At 55.1% G+C, this 14,126-nt stretch overlaps 1 long non-coding RNA gene across 1 annotated transcript; it reads right to left on the bottom strand.

The window, feature by feature from the left end:
- Positions 1–2,116: 2,116 nt before the first annotated feature.
- LOC107320295 lies at positions 2,117–7,315 on the bottom strand. The gene is made up of 3 exons (XR_001558210.2): positions 6,322–7,315; positions 4,193–4,369; positions 2,117–2,348 (listed from the first exon to the last, which is right to left on the bottom strand). It is a non-coding gene; the product is annotated as an uncharacterized LOC107320295 (long non-coding RNA).
- Positions 7,316–14,126: the final 6,811 nt, after the last annotated feature.

Genomic DNA, 14,126 nt, shown 5'->3' with positions numbered 1-14,126 from the left:
CGCACCGCAGCCCTGACCTTTGCAAGCTTTATGCATAGCACGGCACCGCCACCTTGGTGGCACTGAGGGCAGCAGGCAGGAGCTGTGCTGGGAGCTCTGGGGCAGAGATGTTGCTTTTGGGGCAGTGCCCAACCACTGCAGCACTGCTCTGATTCTCTCTCCCCGTCCCTTTGGGATGCTGTCGGCTCGAGGCTCGTGCTGCACGTGGAGGATGCATGGATACAAGCAGGTGCCGAGCATCCGAGCCTTGGAAAAACAAAGGCATTTGGTAGCAGGGGGAGTGAGGAGGGGGGATGTTCTCCCGAATGGATTGGAATGAGGCTGTGATTGGGAACAGATGCTGGAGATCTGGGAGGGGGGGGCAGCTGTGTGGCTGTGGCATTGGGCCAGCTCCAGCCAGCTGCACGTGGGCATGTGGGGTGCTGGGGGTTCTTAAGTTCATGGAGCCTCACCCCACAGTGGCTCCATCCCCTTTGCTCTGGCACTCTGAGTTCATCCCAAGGGTTAAGGATGTACCTGGAGCTGAGCTCAGCTGTGACGCAAGTGAGAACCTGAACAGCACCCACCACCCATCAATGAGCCCCACATCCCATTGTGCAGCACCCTGGGGACACAGGGACAGCTCTGTGCTGCCTTTTGCTATCTGGGCCCCAAAGCAATATTTATGGCCCTTTTTAACTCCTTGTGGTGCCCTGGTGCCCATGCCATGTGATGGCTGAGTCCTGGCACCCATGGGGATCTGGCGGGCGGCACTCGGCGGGCGCACACTGCAGCGCGGTGCTTTTCTTCTCTAATCTTCTTATTTCATTTTAGCATTTACAATACAGCCAGCCGGTAATCCTGACATCAAACACGCCACGCAGCACTTTCAAGCCGCACCGACGTCAGGCTGCTCTCGCTCTGGCAGGAGCTGGCAGCTCCGACGGCTGCAGATAACAGGCAGGAGGGAGAGGAGGGAGAGTGGAGCAACGGGCAGGAGAGCATCCTCCCCAGCCCTTCCCATGCAGTCACCCTCAAGGTGCCCTCTGGGGGATGTGGGTGCTCTCCTTTGGAGTGTGCAGGGTGCTGGGCCATGGGGTGTCAACCTTCAGCTGGAACCACAGCACAGTGTGTTGGGGATCTGGTGTGGAGGCAGGGATGGGAAGCTGGTGAAGATACAGGGGTTGGAACCTGGTGCGGATATGAGAATGGGGATCTGGTGTAGATGCAGGGATGGAGACCCAGCTCAAATGTAGGGACTGGGACCTGGTGAAGAACTGGGAATGGGGTCCTGGTGCAGATGCTGGGATAAAGTCTTGGTACCAGTGCAGGGATGTGAACCAGGTGCAGATGCAGGAAGAGGCACCAGTGCAGATTCAGGGATGAGGACTCAGTCTGGATGCAAGAATAAGAACCCAGAATGGAGATGAGGATGGAGATCCAGTGTGCACATAGGGATGGGGACCTGGTATGGGTGTAGGACTGGGACCTGGTGCAGACACAAGGATGAGGACCCAGTGAAGATGCAGGGATAGGGAACTGATGCAGATGCAGGACTGGGGGCCTGGTGCAGATACAAAGATGCTCCCCAGGTCCAACAGTAGACAGCTTTGGGCAGGAGCACAGCATCTGGTATGTTATCCATAAGCACTACTGATGGAACAGAGCAGTGTCTTAACACCATGTCCCAGCACCAGGGCTGGGTGCAGCTGGTGATCCCCATGGCTCCCTGCTCTGCAGCTGGACCCCCAAAAACCACCTGTCCTGCAGAGCAGTCCCCTCTGAAACAAATCCCAACCTCCATGCTCAGGTCTCCTCCTCTTCCCTAGCCCTGCTGCCCACTGGGGATGGCAATGCCTGCACCCCCATGCCTTCCCCGTGTCCCTCAGCCCTGTTCACGCTGCAAGGACTCAGCACTGATCCCTGGCTTAGCTGAAGTACGACGCCTCTTATTTGTACTACAGCACTGAGACTGGAGAGGGATTCATTTCCCTACTGAACAGACTTTGGGAAGCTCTCCCTCCCACCTCCATCCTACTGGCTGATGCCATGGCTGCCCGTGCCCCCCAAGTGTGGGTACTGTGCACCCCACACCCAGCAGCGGTGGCACGGGTGGTGCGGTGACGGGAGGCTGACAGGGAAGATGAATGGTTTTAATCACGCCGCTCACAGGGCACCAGCTGAAGTTTCGTGTAAGTTATGATAGCGACAGTTTGCACGAAAATTGTATTTCCAGGCTTCATTGACTGGCTTAATGAGAATCTTTACGTGTCAGATATTAAATTAAGAAATTAAAGAGCTGTTGCGGTGCGTATAGACTCCTTCCCTCGCACCGAGCTGCTGCTTCCAGATCAATCAGGAACGAGCCTCTAGAAAAGATGGGAGAAGCCTTTGATTTTCTGTCACTGGGGAAGTGAATCTAATCCACGCTGGCACCTCGTTCATGTTTTATTAAATGGAGGAGGAGGAGGGTGCAGCCCCCCCAGCTGCCCGTGTCCCCGCGGTGACTGGCACCCAGTGCTGGGAGCAGGACCTCGTGCATCCCAGTGCTCCACTGCTGCTTGTGCAAGTGTGTGCATGCAGGATGGGAGTTGTGTGTGCACGTCTGTGTGAGTACGTGCATCTCTTGGGTGGCTGCATGCAGTGTAGGTGTGCAAGTGGTTGTGTGCAAGGAAGAAGGCTTGCAGAGCACAGGGTTTGAGTGTGAGTGTGTATGTGAGCATGGAGGTGTGTATGTGAGCACACTGAGGCACGGTGCAGGAGGTGGCCAGATGGTGCTGCATGGCTGACAGTGCTCTGAAGAGCGAGATGACAGGGAAGTGCCATCATTGTCTCTCCCCATGCACTGAGCCACGTTCCCCACAGACAGTCACTGTGGGCTGGCACATCTCCTGCTGAGTGGGACAGAATGACACAGAGCCACGAGGCTGCTGTGCTCTCAAGGATGGGGATGGGATATGGGATGGGGTGTGGGGATAGGATAGAATGGTGGCAGGTTATGGCACATCCCCCTGCAAACAAGTAGCTCCCCAGCACCTCATGTGGTCCCCAAAGTGCACCCCTGTCATTGTGGGTTGCTTGATGACACCATGCATCCTGCCTGCTGTCCCCATGCTGCACTGTGAAGCCACCTGCCCGGGGGTGGCTGGGGGCATCCTACAGCCCCAGGGTTGTATGAATCTTGAGTGACAACCTGGCCTGCTAATGAGCCCCTGTACCGGGCAGGAGGGCTGACACCCGCATCATCACCTCAGGTCAGCCCGGGGGGAGTGGCCAGGAGGTGCTGGCTGGGATGGAGCTGACACTGATTGCATTCATATTGCACCACTGCAGCACCTTCCCACCCCATGGCATCTCTGCATTGCTGCAGCCGTACCCCGGTGCCTGCCCCAGTTCCTTTGCAGCCCCAGTTCTGTACCCGTCTACCTCCCATCTCCTCTCCATCCTCCCACATCCCCTCTCTCACTCCCACGAACACGCACAGACCTAATCTGCTTGTTAGCCTATCCCTTCATCTAAAACCAATATGCAGCGGAATGCTGGGGATAATTAATTGATCAATTAGATAGAGAACTGCCTGTGCTCATGGCACCGCTCACAAGCGGAGGGGAGGCAGTTCCATTGCACCTGGCAGCGTGGGGACACAACGCATGGCGTGTGTCTGAGCAAGCTGAGGATGCAATGCACCCCTAGTTTATTGGTGCACACCCAGTTGTGCACCCCCAGCTCTACCGGGTGCACATCCAACCATGCACACTCAGCTCTATTGGTTGCACACCCAGTCGTGCACGCTCAGAGGCATCCAGTGTGAGCACAGCAATGCACACCCAGCTGCATTCAGAGCGTGTGCCCAGCTACGTGCAGGCAGGTACATTCAACATGCACCCCCAGCCATGCACACCAAGATGTACACACTCAGCCATGCACATCTGGCCATGCACATGCATCCATGCACACCCAACCACGCACTCCTATCCTACATGTATTCATGCACACCCAGCCATGCATACCCAGCCTTGCACACCCAACCATGCATACATGCATACAGAGCAACCCCATCGCAGGGCTCAGCATCGTGAGGGTGCAACACCCCAACTGTGCCAGGTCGTGGGTGGGTGCTGAGCACCCTGGGGTGCTGCAAGGAAGTGAATAATGCAGCAAAGCCGTGTCTGCCACCCCCCTCCTCCACAAGCTTTGAAAAGCAACACATTACCCTGATCTCCAGACATGAGTTTTTGTCACCAAACAGGGTGATGAGAAGACTTTGAAGCAAATACAAACACCGGGAAAGGGAATACATAAGAAGGGAGTCGCATGTTCTCTTCAGAAAACAATTGCGGTGTCAACTCCTTGGAGCAGCTGCGCAGAGGGGGAGCTGCTAAGCAGGAACCTGACAGCCACAAACATGGGAAATTATCATCAAAATGAAGACATCTCCCCCCCTTTCCCCCCCATCATCCCATCCTCCCCCCCCAACCCTTGCTGACTGGGTGCTCCTTCCTTGCTCCCCATTGTGCCCCATCAGCCCCAGGTCATGCAATGCATTGCTGCCCCAGCTGCTGTGTGATGCCCGTGGCCCCATGCACTGCTCCATAATTCTGCAAAAGCTGTGGGAGATGAGGAGCAAAGAGCTACAGGGACAGCAGGTCACACAGCAAGGGGGGGTAGCATGGGAGTTTGGGGACAAGCATCTTTCCTTCTGCAAACAGCCTCTTGCCCTTTGCACATATCTGTGCTTTGTGGGTGCACTTTAAATCTGCAGACACACCTTGTGTGCATGTTGCTGTCCCTCTTTTGCACGTAGACTGTTTGCACAGCTTGCACAAGCACCCACATTATACATGCATGCTCCTGCCTTACTGGTGCCCTGTCTGTATGCTCCTCTTGCATCATGCACGTGCTCTCCTGCCTTGCACACGCATTGCATGCACACTCCTGCCCCCCACACACACTAGTACCTTGCACACCTCACCCCACATCCCTGCTTTTGCATCCCCCTCCTGCTTGATGCCCTCCCTGAAGGAGAACAAATAAATATATCTGTGTGTGTATATAATAGCAGCACTATATATAGCATGGAATGTGGGCTCATTCTGTGGCAGGTCCCTCTCTGGGACTGCCAGCTCCTGGTGGATTATTTGTGGGTATTTCAGCTGCCTGAGCAATTCGGGCAGGGCTGGGGATCCCTTGGAGGGCCCAGGCAGTGCTGGGGCTGGGGGTAGGCACTTCAGCACACCTCTGCACCATTTGATGCACGTGCAATTCTTTGCACGTGCATTCCTAGCACGTGCACACTCATCCCTGCACGAGTCCTTCCAGCCTGCTCACTCTAGCTGCACAAATGTGCTCCTTGCACGACCTGTGCTTTTCTTCATGCCTTACACACCCTTGGGCATGCATCTGTCCTGTATGCACCTGTGGCCTGCATGCACACTGCCACCCTTGACTCATACGCTTTGCACACATGCTTGGCTTCTCAATTATACCCTGCATGCACACCCTCCAGCATCCCTGCATCCCAAGCCTTGCTTACATCCACCCAACCCATGCACACACATTACTCGTGCATGCATCCTATTCATGCACCCACCCTACCTGTGCATTCTCCCTACCTATGCATGGAACTTCTGCATGCACACACTCTTTTACCCTACTCATGCATACACCCTACTACTGTGTGCACCCCAGCCATGAAAGCACCCTTCCCATACATGCACCCTACCCAGGTATGCACCCTATGCATGCACACACCCTACCTGTGCATGTATCCTACCTGTGCATGCACCTTACTTATCTATGCATCCTACCTGTGTAAGCATCCTTTCCATACACACGCCCCATCTCTGCATGCACCCTACCCGTGCTCAGCTCCTTAGATGCACCCCCAAATCTCTGCATACTCCCACACCCGCCCGCCCACCACCTGCCCGTGTCTGGTGCCAGGCTCCCTTCTCCTCCTGCTTTATCTGCTCTTCCCAGCTGCTCTCGCCCCTCCCTGCTGCAGCCTCCATCTCTCCTTCTCCCCAGCCTCTTGCCGTGGTTATCACAGCCTCGCACACATCCCTCCCCCCTGCTCCTGCTCATCTTCCCACACTCCTCCTGGCTCCCCTTCCTTCCATCCCCACCCCTCATCCCAACCCCATTCCTCAATCCCCAACCCTCCATTCAGATTCCCATCCCTCATCCCTCCATCCAACCTCCACCCCATCCCATCCCCATCCCTATCCAACCCCTCACCCCTCCACCCCCATCCCTTTCTCATCCCCATCCCACCTTCCCCAGCTCCCCCACCCCATTGCTACCCAATCCCTGTGCTGTCCCCTGGCCCCGTGCCCCTGTCACCTCTCAGCTCTCTCTGCTACAGCCACGGCAGCCCCAAACTTTCCAGCTTTTTCCAGCTGTGGGAGGCGGGGAAGGCTGCGCCTCCGCTCCCAGCCCCGCGATGCTGCGCTGCCACTCCGAGCGCTCCCGCCTTATGAATTTTACATTATTACCCACTTTAAAGTATATAAAATAACTAGTCATAAATTATTGAGGGGAAATTTAAAATACTACAAATGTTTATAAATGTTTATCAAGAGGTCTTCAGAAGCGAGCTGCCGCAGCTTGCACGGCTTCCCACGGCTGGCAAGAGTGGGGGGATGGCATGGCCCTGCCCGGGGGGGGGTCCATGGACCCCCAGGAGGAATGCGGTGCCGGCTCCCAGAGCATCCTTAATTCATGTCCCTGTGGATGGCAGGGAACAGATTTCCATCCGCGCTGTTTCCTTTCACTGGCGGCGCTTCCCATCGCCTGCTGCTGTGAGACCTGGCTGGGGCTGCCCCTGTGCCTGTCTCTGTGCAGGGGGTTGTGTCCTGTCCTGCAGGGGATGTGTTCTGTGCCACTGGGGACATGCTGTGTTATAATGGGGACATGTCTGTCCCAATGGGAGCATGTCCTGTGCTGCAGGGGGTGTGTTGTGTCCTGCTTGGGAGACATCCTGGGCAATATAGGCAGGGAGAAGATGGCATGGCATGGTGTGGGACACCATAGCATGGCACAGTGCTGATGGCACAACATGGTATGGCATGGCATGGCATAGACCAGCATGGATAACACAATTAAACTTGGACAGCTTGGATGACATGGCATGGCACAGCAAAGCACGGCACAGCCATGCAGGAGTGGCACTTCTGTCTTGGGAAGTGTGGTATTTTTGGGCCTGGCATGGCACAGCCTGCAAGGAGGACAGCAGAGCTAGGGCTGGCACCTCTGTCAGCCAGCATGACATGGTATCACATGGCACAGCCCTACAAGGATGGTACACTAAACTTGCCAGGCTGCATGGCATCACACAGCGCAGCACAGCACAGCCTTGCAGGAATGGCACAGCTGAGCCCAGGCAGTTGGCGTGGTGCTGTCCTGGCACAGCCCACCAAGCAGCCTGCCACCACCAACCCTGCACGCAGGATCAGGATCTGCAGGCAAAGTGTCACTGCAAGCAGGGGACAGGCAGGAGGAGCAGTGACGGGGACAGCCATGCATGAGACACAAATGCATGTGGCAGGGACGCGTGGCTGACTCGGAGCTTCCACCAGGAGCTGCCGGCAGGGACTGTGCTGAAAGCACTGCCTGATTGGGGTAATCATGGGAGCACAGAGTGCATTAGCTGCGAAGGTTTATAAAGGGAAATTAAAATAAAATTGGATGTGACAGAAAAGTACATGGAAAATTAGTATAAGAATATGAATATTTATGGCTTCAATAGGAAAGCTCTCCTGTGTGCTCCCCGCCACCTCCTGCTCCTGGGGACATGGGGACATCAGGGCTGAAGCACCCCAGCTGTGTGCCCATGTCCCTGGGGTGCCCATGGGGCTGTTGCATCACGTGCCATTGAGCTGCCCCCATGGGATGGTGGTGGTGGAGGCAGTGGGGAGTGATGCCGTGTTTGGGCAGGAGGAGGGACCAGCAACACACATTGCTGGCATGAGGAGCAATGAGGGCACTGGAACATTGCAGGAGTGCCAGGGCAGCCAGGCAAAGCCAAGCTCTAGCACTGCACAAAGGTGCCATCGTCGTGCAGGGACAACAGAGCCCCACATCCCGCCTGCCCAGGGCCAGTCAGCCCCCCACCCCTCCCGCTGTCACACTTAGAAACCATTAAAATAATTGAATGCTTTAAATATTCAGCACTCGGCTTAAATATTCATCAGCAAAGTTATTCTGATTGCTACACTACATCAGCGCAGGCTGGAAAACAGTTCCCCTCCAGCAAGCTCCCCCCGCCCCTGTGAGCAGCGCTGCGTGTGCCTGGTGCTCACGTGGGCACACATAGGCATGCACACGCATGTGCACATATCTGCACACGGGCGCATCGTGCAACTCTGCATGCATTTCCATGCACACTCTGAAGAATGCTTGCAAAAGGCTTGAGAGGGTGGGGGCAAGAAGGGGTAGTGGTTTGCACCCCCCACTCAAGGGGTAAGGAAAGATTTAGGATAAAGGATGCCTTGGAAAGAGGAAAGTGACTTCTACTTGCACGCACTGGGATGCAACAAGGAGCTCTGAGGTGCACCAAGATGCTTTGAGATGCACCAGGACCATAGAGCAGGGCTCGGTGCAGCTTTGGCCTTGCAGCAGGGCAGGGGTTGTGCAGAGAGTGAGTGCTGTATGGGTGCACCCAGCTGAGCACGTGTGTGAGGGCATGTGCCTGTACACGGCAAGGCGCAGCCGGCAAAGCTCTGCAAACAGCACTGATAAAATTGTTCCTCCAATACCTTAAAGCAGGCTTAGGTTTAAGCGATCTCGCTCCAAAGACGGCTCCCGCATACATTTCGCAGGCTCGAGCTGCAGCGTTAATCCTGGGGAATCATCTACTTTGCATCCACATTTGCCATTCACATCTGCACAGAGCAGGCTGTGCGGGCATCGGGGTGTCACGCAGCAGCGGGGTCCCCACCGTGTCCCCACTGCAGAGGGATGGGGCTGAACGGGCTGCGAGGAAGGAGCCATTGGATTTACTCGTGCTGATTCCATCAGCCCTGTAATTAGATTAATTTATTGGTTTGATAGCGACCTGTTCCTCGCCATTGGGTTTGTTTATGTGTGTTTTACGCTTCGCCTTGGCAATAAACTGGGAGCTGAAGAGCTGGGAAGTCCCTCCATGTGCTCCGGTGGGAGATGCTCATCCCATCTCAGCTCATCCTTTCCATCCTTCCCATCCCATCCCATCCCATCCCATCCCATCCCATCCCATCCCATCCCATCCCATCCCATCCCATCCCATCCCACCATCTCCATGCACGAGATGGGGAACCACAGCTCCAACAAGGAAAACCAACCCCAACTTGCCCCAATGCTCACACACATTTCCACTCCAACACCGCTCACAGCCTCGAAGAGGGAGCGGGCTGAATAATTAACACTAAAAATAATGATTTCGGGGAGGGCTGTAGAGACGAAGGGGGGGTTTGAGGAGAAGCCGGTGCGAGGAGCTCTTTGATGGGCAGCTCCTTTGATCAGAGATCTGAATAGAGCCCTCACGTTTCCGTGTGAGCCCGCTGCCTAATTACGGAGCCGCACGGCCGCCTCCAGCCCTCGGCACGTCGCCGTAATAGATTTCACCGCGTCCAACCTCCAGGAGGACATCGATTCTCCCCGCAGCCGCAGACTCATGCTAACCATTGCGTCCTATCGATCTTGCCTTCCCTTTCCCCCCCTCCAAGCCCCCAACCTCTTTTTCTTTCTTCTTTTTTTTTTTTTTTTAAACTCTTCTTTCATTATTATTATTATTATTGTGTAATATATGAAGAATTTTCGTTATTTTCATTAAATCCTTAATCAGGGAGAAATCTACATTTTTATCATTTCTATGGCTGGAGAGGAAGAGAGGAAAGTTATATTGCCATAGAAACCGTTCCCTACCATTCTCAGCCTCGGAGCAGTCCCTCTTGTGCTGTCTCTTGTCAAAAGGCGTAATTGTTGCTCCTGATCTTCACTGCTCAATTAGCAGTGATGTCTCCCTTCAAGTTAATTGCTGGAGATGGGAGGAAGTAGGACAAATGTAACCTTTTAGATGAAAAGATCTCTCCACCCCCCCCCCCCCTTCCCTGCCTTTCCTCGCCTGCAGGCACTTGAGGGCCCCTCACGCTCCATCTCCTGCACAGCACGGGGCCGAGGGCTTCTTCTCATCTTCCTCATCACTTTATCCAGGGCAGCACCCCTCTCTGTCCCCCCTCAGCTCCCTGTGCCTCCATAGTCCCACCCCAGCTTACATCCATCTCCATCCCTAATTCCATCCCCAGCTCCATCCCTGTTTCTAGTCCATCTTCATTCCTTGCTCCATCTCTGCTGCAAGGGGCATCAAGCTCCATTGCGGGTGTGGCTAAAGAGGTGCGAACTCCTTCGCAGATGCAGAACAAAAGACCTTTATTGTAGGTGCTTAGAGCCTTTTATACCCGCACAACACAACAGTTTTCCCTCCCAACCAAGACTGGTTACATGTAAGGACTAGGTGCCTTGTGGGTGTTTACGTCTGGCTCAAGTTATTGTTGAGCTTTACCACTCATTAGCAATACAACCACCTTCTTTCTCCCACACATCTCCAGCTCCACCCCTCCCTCCATTCTCATTTCTACCCCCAGCTCCATCCGTACCCCATCCTTCCTCCATTCCTACCTCCATGCCTAGTAACATCCACATCCCCTGCTACCATCTCCTATTCTATCCCCATCCTTGTCTTCATCCCCAACCCTATTCCCAACCCTATCCCCACCTCCAGCTCCATCCCCATCCCCATCCCCATCCCTATCCTATTTCCATCGCCATTGCCACCACCATCCCTATCCCCATCCTCATCCCTACTTCCATCACCGTTCCTGTCCTCATCCAATCTCCATTCCCGTGGTGCTGAGTGTGGAGGGAGAGGCTGGAAAACAGGTGTGAGACTTTCCTCCACCTCCAGAAATAAAGGTCAGCAGCAGTTTCCCAGACAGGAGAGCTCAGGGAATTGCTTTTGTCCTGGAGGGAAGGTGGACTGCGAGGCCATGTGTTAAGGAGCTGGGAAGCGTGGTAGCACCCTGCATATCCTGTTCTTAAAGAGTCTTTAAGCAGTGCCTGGAGTCCATGGTCATGCCAGGAAATGGGGGTTCCCTTCAGACCATCGCCCCATAGGGGTGAGTTATGGGTAACCACCCCAGTGACCTCAGATGTCAGTGATATCAGTTTGCCTTCTTGTGATTTCTCCACCCTTCCTGATCCCAGTCCTCTGAATGCACCAGAAGCAGGAAGGTCAGTGCTGCCCTACAGAGCATCCTATCAGAAATAGGATCCTCCCTCCCTGTTGTGCCAACTCAGGCAGCAACTGCTTGGTTTCATCTCCCAGAGCAGGGATGGGGCAGCCAATCTAAGGGAGCCAGAGGTGGGTTAGTGCCTGACTGTGGGCCCCCCCATAACCACATCAGCTCCATGCAGACATCACACCACTGCCCTGAGCATCTCCTGGGTGTGCAGGTAGCAGGGCAGTACCCACCCCACTCAGGGGCATCTCCCCATTGCACACACACCAGACTGCTAACGCTCACCTTCTCCTTGCACGTATCTCCTCTAGTGATGGGTTGCTTTGGGACATCTTTCAGCCAAACCCAGCAATGTTGAAAAGAAGAATTTCAGGGGCTGAGCACATGGAGGAGATACTTGATGACTTCCTAGCACGAATGAGTTCTTCCCAGCTTCCCGGCCCCTGGGCTCCGGAAGGCACAAGGAGCACTTGGCACATCGGCCCTTCAGAGCTCACTTCCCTTCCACTCAAAGCAAACGAGCCCTTAACATTTTGGCAAGTGGCTGCTCTGGGGGGGCCCTGTCGGGTGACGATACAATGCTGCCCACCTCGTGGCTCCCAGCCGTACCAGGAGGGTGCTGGGGCAGCAGCCAAGAGACGTTCCCTGTCACAGAGCCACCATATCCCAACCCTGATCCCACAATCACAGCTCACCCCAAAAAATGCTTTAACACCAGGTTTGCGTCTGCATCCCCATATGCCAGGTAAGGAGGGGGTCTGCAGGCTTGGGGAAGGATCACACGTGGCAGCTTTTAATAGCAACCCGCCTGCCTGTCACCAGCTTCTCATCACTCCTCTTGAAGCAGTTGCTAATTACCAACAAGCCGGTGTTTGTGTGGTGGGTGTGACAGTCCCCTTTACATCCCTCACTCTGTTGCTCTGGGGAAGGGGGGACCCACGGGTGGGCTGCAAGAGAGGCTGGGAGGGGTCACTGCCTTGGGGACCTGGAGCTGGGATTGAGCAGAAAGTGTGTCCTCCTATTGCCCCCACCTCCTGGACGTGTTCTTTTCCTTTCATTCCCTCCATTGGAAGCATCTAGAGGGTTAAAGCTGATGGGGTTTGGGCTGGCACCAGCCACCCCACTGCTCTCTGGTGATGCTCTGCCACACCTGGATCCAGTGTCACCAGTGCTGTCCCACAGATTGGGGTCATCCTGCCCTGTTCATCACCCCTTCCAAGCCTCAGCACAATGCTCAAGTGTTAGGGACAGAAACAGGAGCTCCAAGAGAGGTGTGCTGTGCCTGGAAGGAATGGATGGGGACCTGGTGGCAGTGATGCTCACAGGTTCCAACCCCATGGAATGCCTCCTTCCTGTGGTCAGTACCCCTCCAAAGCCCCACAGTGAGATCCCCCTGTGAGGGCTGCTGGGGGTCCCTGCTCCTGTGTTGCATGGGGGACCCCCAGAAAGAAGCCAGCATCTTCCTGGAGCAGACAGGGCACCCCACAGCACCCCATAGCACCCAGCTCCTGCTGGCACCCTGTGAGTGACAGCACCCAGCCCCCAGCCCACCGCCCCCCTGTCAATCCTCAGGGGAATTATTTATCTCCACAATAGGAATTGTCTGCACGGGCCCTTCCCCCTCCCCAGCACCTACCCCAACAAAGGAAATCATCCTGATATGAAAGGGAAAATTAAATTACCCCAATAAAGACTTAGCGCTGCTTTAATGACATCACCAGACTCAGGCGCTAATTAGCTGAGTACAAAGGAAGCTAAATGTGAAAACGTGAATTTTTGTTCCCTTTTCTGCTGTCGTAGAGCATCAGTGGGAGGCTTGGCAGGCAGCACAGGAGCTGCTCTTCCTGCCCTTCCCAGGGGATGCTGACACGAAGCAGCAGCTGGAACACAGCTGGATCCTGCCAGAGCCCTCTTGCCAACGCCTGGTCCTGCTCTGTGCACCCCTGAGCGCTGTGAGCTCATTCTTGCAACAGGCTGGGGAGGGCATGATGCTCACTGCTCACTCTGTGCATGCGTGTGCCCTGCACCGCACTGCTCACACCTCCCAGCAGAGTGCAATGCATGCCCACGCCTCACTGTAGTGCACAGCTCACACCTTGCATGGGACAGTGTGCATGCACCTATTGTACGACAATATGCAACACCATGCAAGAGATGCGCATGCAGTGCACTCTCCATGCAAGACCCTTGCATACTGTACACACACCTCTCTGTGCTGCCTAGCTGGCATCTTGCACTGTGTGCACTGCATACAACACTTCACAACCCATACTTCTTGCTGCACACACTGCAGGCAAGGATTTGTTCTGCTTTGGGACCAACAGAAGCACAGAGCTGTTTGCCCCAGGCGTGGGACCTTCTGCAGAGGGTCTCCAGACTGGAGCAAGCAGCCTGCAAGCAGCAAGTGCACCCCCCCAAGGCACCAGCCCAGTCTGAATTCCCTTGCATCCCTTTATTCACCTCTGAGTTTAGGGCTGCTGCATCTCTGCTCCAGCCGAGTGGTTTTCCCCTTGCTGCACAGGGCTGTGGCAATGCAGAGGGGCTCCAGCAGAGGCCAACAGTCTGCTCCTGCAGCTTCCTAAGCTGTAAGGCCTCATTTAAATGAAAGATTAAACAGCAAAGGAAGCTCGGTCTCCACTCCTGCCCCCTCAAACCTCACCCCAACCCCTTTACTTTCCCACCTGGGAAATTTAGGGGTGTGTGCAAAGCGAACCCCACCCCTCTCAGGCTTTCCCCTATGGGCAGCTCGGACTCAGTGCCACCAGTTGCTTCCAGCCGTCCCCATGGGGACAGGGTGGCACTTTGGGTACAAGCCATCCCCCACAGGGATTGAAAGGGATCCCAAGATTTAAGGGGATCCCACCGGCGCCG

Source organism: Coturnix japonica, chromosome 13, assembly GCF_001577835.2.
Source record: "Coturnix japonica isolate 7356 chromosome 13, Coturnix japonica 2.1, whole genome shotgun sequence".
Taxonomy (NCBI): domain Eukaryota; kingdom Metazoa; phylum Chordata; class Aves; order Galliformes; family Phasianidae; genus Coturnix; species Coturnix japonica.
Note: the sequence above shows the minus strand (reverse complement) of the source record. Positions and strands in the feature narration are given on the sequence as shown.